Source organism: Hordeum vulgare, chromosome 5H (assembly GCF_904849725.1).
Source record: "Hordeum vulgare subsp. vulgare chromosome 5H, MorexV3_pseudomolecules_assembly, whole genome shotgun sequence".
NCBI lineage: Eukaryota > Viridiplantae > Streptophyta > Magnoliopsida > Poales > Poaceae > Hordeum > Hordeum vulgare.
In genome coordinates, this window is record NC_058522.1 from 367,557,639 (window position 1) to 367,563,638 (window position 6,000).

The window sequence follows — 6,000 nt, forward strand, 5'->3', positions numbered from 1 at the left end:
CACGTCACCTGACGAGCTGCAGTAGCGAGCGCAAGTGTGGGCGAGCGGAGCAGAGGTGTGTTGTGACGGCGAGCATGCAAGGGCGAGTTGCGGCGGTGAGAAGGTGAGAGTGACGAGCAGGCAAGAAGGGGCTTCGGCACGAACAGGGGCAGTCTAGTCCTTCCAGGTGCACGTAAATGGAAAAGCAAAAGGAAAATCAATAAAAGAGGGAAAATGGCAAGGTAATCAAGGTGTCCGCGAGCCAGGTGGCATTTTTGCGAAGCCCATTTTCAGAGTGGCATTTCTGTGAAGCCAGATGTTCAAAGTGGCAAATATCCAATTTTCTCTTTCAATTCAGTGCATGTATACTATTTTTCTGTTGCAAAGATGTATGAATTCTAAACATTTTTTTTAAATGCAATTATTTGTTGAAACATAAATTCTAAAAACAAAACAATGCAGTTAGCTTTCCCCTAACATGGTGTTCACTCGCTCAATCCCTAGTTCCCTAGGGTCCACTCCTTCGGTCTACGCACATTAAATAATTTAATAAGTATCAAAGAAAGACAACAAAAACCCATGTGATTCATTTTAGATAGTGTTGCGGCTCACTTATTCCCAACATGAAGTGCAAAAACAATGCTACGAAAACGACAAACGAAAAATAATGAGGTTCACTTCTTTATAGTGTTGCGGTTCACTTATGCCCAATGTGAAGTGCACTTTACTTGTCTTGAAAAATTCACGCGTGACAAAAATAAATTACGTAGTGCACTTGTTCCTCCGATGCAATGCAGTTTTCTCTTCTAAGCACTACTCTCTTCAGTACTATGCGGTTCACTAGGTAAACAGAAAGAAAAACATGTCAAAGAAACTGAAAAACCAGAGCGTCTGCGTTTCGATAAATTTAAAACTGCTCTTAAACCATAATGAATTGGGGAGGGTGTTCAATATGAAAAAGTTACGCCTCGTCGATACCTTTCCAATGTCGTATCATTTGCATCATTCCAACGAGCAGTTTGGAAAAAACAGGAAAATACGCTCGCTGCCACTCGTATGTGTGCTCGTTCGATATGGACGTAGTGCACTCACGTTAATCATGCATCTCATTAGTGATGTCAGAATAGTTATTCTGCATCCAATATGAGAATAGGCGGTTTGTTTATATGACAAATTTTATCTGTCACCGGTGATACTTACCACCACTTGTGTTTTGTCTATCCCATATATTATCATGTGGTAGTGTATATACTATTTTGTCGTTATAAATATGTTCACATATTATATATAAGATATTTCAAAATGAGTTACATGATAAAATTGCAAGTTGATCCATGATTTTTATTATATTTATGAAATACGTATATATTTGTATGAAAAAAAACATACTCAAAATACAATACATAATACCAAAAAAGTAATATATATGCTATCTAAATATTTTTATATACTACATACTATGTATATAAATAGGGTCGCGCTATTCATGACCCTCGGCGAGGAATATTTATTCTTTACCCTCCTATATTTTAATACTAATGCATCGTATTTTACGTTATGTAAATTTTATCTTAATTCACACGTAAAAACGAACGGAAGAGAATATATAATCACCGTAAAATTATTTTATGTTACATAAAGTAACGAACGTAAGATTATAAATATACCTAAAATGCAATATTTCTGTTTTTGTGACATATAATTTCATTTCTTATGTCAAATTTTATATATAGTATGAATGTAACTATTTACATATCATATATAATTTATTTATGAAACTATTATAAGATTACCTCGGATGAAGAAATAATTTATTCTGCTTCCTCGGTGATGAATAGACATTTCATCACGAGAGAATTCCTTATTTAACACTACTATAAAATCGGATGCCCTATTTGACACTGGAAAAATATATGTTTCCTATCTAACACGGGTTTTAAATTTTGTTACCAATATAACACTTACATTCATTTTCTGAGATAGCGGTGTTAAATGACACGTGAAATGACGATATTACCCCTAGTATATGACATTTTTTTTACTTCTCTTTCCCATGCCTCTGTTTTTTATTTTCTTTGAAGCGGTTTAGTATGGAGCTATGTCAAAATATTTCTACTTGGCATTGCAGAAAAAGATGAAAAAATTACAATGTCAAGGATACACACGTGTATTAGGACATTAGCTATTGTTTTTTTTTTTGCACAATTCATTAGCTAGTGATTCGTTAATGCATATGGGTGCTCCTTCACGTACCCATCCATACATGCATTGTGAGCAAGTATACTGTGCTGACATGCATGATCATGGCCATCCATACGTACCGTATCTGAATACTTTTTTTTTGCATGGTATCGTACCTGAATAACCTTTTTTGCATGTTATCATACCAAAATACCTGTGGGAGCCGAAGACATGCGTATATACGCACCGAACACCTCGTGCACATACTCTGGCGGCAAGCACACATACATACCCGAATACTCATACACTTGGGTATGTACGGTTAAAGAAACAAAACAAGTCCATATTTTCTTAGAACGGAGACGCAATATGCATTCGGCTTTAAATTAATAAAGCCCACCAACACGTAGCATCCAAGTTTGATACGATAAAGAAAACAACACACACGGTTGAAGCCGAAAGTTTTAAAAGATACAACCGGCCGTAGCCTCATAAAAAACTAGCAGTACCCTAAACCGCCGACCGGGAAGAGTCCTAAACTAGCAAAAACACCATGTGGATCAATGACGAGCAGCCATTTGAATAGCGCAGATCCGCTCCATGGCTTCCCTCATCCGCTCAGTGTCCCGCCGTTTCCCCAACGACATCCAGGACTGAAGGAACAAATGGCATTTGAAAATGATGTCTGCAGGGTGTGAAGGAAACTTTTGTTCCATAGTAATCTTGTTACGGGTGGTCCAAAGAGACCACGACAACTTGGACCACGACAACGCCCCTACACAACGCCAAAGAATCCTAGCGAAACCACCCCTATGGACGCTGAGTATGGCGTGCAACTCACCATTGGAGTGAGGATTCCAGTTTTGCCCAAAGGCTTCCCGGAGCGCACTCCAAGCAAAACGAGCGAGGTCGCAATTGAAGAAAATGTGGTTAGCATCCTCATGAGCCCCACAGACCACACAATTACCGTCTGAAGGTCCGTTTCTCTTAGCAACGTTATTGGATGACGTAAGGCGGTCATGGAACATTTGCCAAAGAAACACCTTGATTTTGAGGGGGATAGCCACTTTCCACATCCCCTAGCTATGCCAAGTGTAGGGCCCTCGGATAACTTGACGTAAAGCGATTTAATCGAGAACTTCCTGGAATTTGTGAGAGATGAGGACACCACGTCTTGCTCGGTGTTCAGCACATTACTGGGTAGCATGGTTGTGGAAGTTCTGGGTTAGTGAGGGGCCGCATGAAAGAGATTGCTGGAGGGGTTGATCTAAGCACGCCTGCCACTAAAAGTTCGGTGTTTGTAGCAAGGCAGTATGTAGACTGGTGGCTTCGTCAGAGCGGCTCAGCACCACACCAGGAATCAAGCCAGAAGCGTGTCGATCTACCGTTGTTAACTCAGAACTGGGCTCCTAGCGCAAAAGCCAGTTTGATAGCCTGGATCCTATTCCAGAAGATCGAACCTTTGGCGTTGGAAGTAAGGAAGTTACCGTCAGGGAAATATTTTTCCCTAAGGATCTCCGCCCAGAGCCCCTGCTCATTTTGCGAGAGCTTCCACAACCAGCTAGAAAGGAGGGCCACGTTCATGAGTTTGGAGTTTAGGATCCCCAACCCTCCAAGCTTCTTGGGTCGGTAAACCGTAGCCCACTTGACTAAGTGGTATTTCCTTTTGTTCCCGGTTCCTTCCCAAAAGAACTTGGAACTTGGTGAGTCAAGCTTAGCGTGAACACCGTTAGAAAGAAGAAACATGCCCATAGTAAACATGGGTAGGGAGGAAAGACTAGTGTTAGTTAGGATAAGCCTAGCGGCCGAGGACATGAACCTACCGTGCCAAGGGCTGACCCTGTTCGCCACCTTGCCATACATGGGCTCCCAATCGTGAATGTAGATATGATTGTCCTTGACCGGGAGGCCCAGGTACTTAATCGGGAAGTGATACGTACATTTTGCATCATGCTTTCATGTTGATATTCATTGCTTTATGGGCTGTTATATTACTTTGTGGTACCATACTTATGTCTTTTCTCTCTTATTTTGCAAGGTTTATTTGAAGAGGGAGAATTCAGGCAGCTGGAATTCTGGACTTGAAAAGGAGCAAATCTGAGTCCTCTATTCTACACATCTCCAAATGCCCTGAAAAGTTACGTGGATTTTTTTGGGATTATATAAAAAATATTGGGCGAAAGAAGTACCAGAGGGGAGCTACGAGGGCGCGAGAAGCCTGGTAGCCGCCAGCCCCCTGGTGGAGGCTACACGGCTTGTGGGCTCCCTGACGGCCCACTGCCCCCCCTCTTTTTCTATATGAAGGGTTTTGTTCCACAAAAAATCAATCGAGAGCTTTTTCGTGGTTTCGCCGCCACCACGAGGCGGAACTTGAGCAAATCCAATCTAGAGCTCCGGCAGGGCGATCCTGCTGAGGAAACTTCCCTCCCGGAGGGGGAAATCGTCGCCATCGTCATCACCAACACTCCTCTCGTCGGAGGGGAGGCATCTTCATCAACATCTTCATCAGCACCATCTTCTCTCCAATCCCTAGTTCATCTCTTGTAACCAATCTCCGTCTCGTGACTCCGATTGGTACTTGTAAGGTTGCTAGTAGTGTTGATTACTCTTTGTAGTTGATGCTAGTTGGATTACTTGGTGGAAGAGTTTATGTTCAGATGCTTGATGCTATTCATTACACCTCTAATCATGATTATGATTATGCTTTGTGAGTAGTTACTTTTTTTCCTGAGGACATGGGATAAGTCATGTTAATAATTGTCATGTGAATTTGATATTCATTTGGTATTTTTATATGTTGTATGTTGTCTTTTCCTCTAGTGGTGTTATGTGAACGTCGACTACATAACACTTCACCATATTTGGGCCTAGAGGAAGGCATTGGGGAGTAGTAAGTAGATGATGGGTTGTTGGAGTGACAGAAGCTTAAACCCCAGTCTATGCGTTGCTTCGTAAGGGGCTGATTTGGATCCACTAGATTAATGCTATGGTTAGACGTTGTCTTAATTCTTCTTTCGTAGTTGCGGATGCTTGCGAGAGGGGTTAATCATAAGTGGGATGCTTGTCCAAGTAAGGGCAGCACCCAAGCGCCGGTCCACCCACATATCAAACTATCAAAGTAACGAATGTGAATCATATGAACATGATGAAACTAGCATGACAGAAATTCCCGTGTGTCCTCGAGAGCGTTTTTCCTCCTATAAGACTTTGTTCAGGCTTGTCCCTTTCAACAAAAGGGATTGGGCCACTTGCTGCACCATTGCTACTACTTGTTACTTGTTACTTTTCACTTGCTACGTTTCACCTCACTACACTATCACTTGTTACCGCTACTTTTAGTGCTTGCAGTTATTACCTTGCTGAAAACCGTTTATCAGAGCCTACTGCTCCTCGTTGGGTTCGACACTCTTACTTATCGAAAGGACTACGATTGATCCCCTATACTTGTGGGTCATCAAGACTCTTTACTGGCGCCGTTGCCGGGGAGTGAAGCGCCTTTGGTAAGTGGAAATTGGTAAGGAAACATCTATATAATGTGCTGAAATTTATTTTCACTTGTCACTATGGAAACTGTTCCTTTGAGGAGTTTGTTCGGGATATCTTAACCATGAACGGAAGCACGAGGAGTTGTTACTCAACCTGAGGTACCTACTGAAAATATCTTTTATGAAATTCCTTCGGGTATGCTTGAGAAATTGCTCGCTAATACTTTTACAGGAAATGGATCTTCACATCCAGACTTGCATCTGATCTATGTAGATGAAGTTTGTGGTTTATTTAAGCTTGCAGGTTTGCCCGAGGATGAGGTAAAGAAGAAAGTCTTTCCTTTATCTTTGAAGG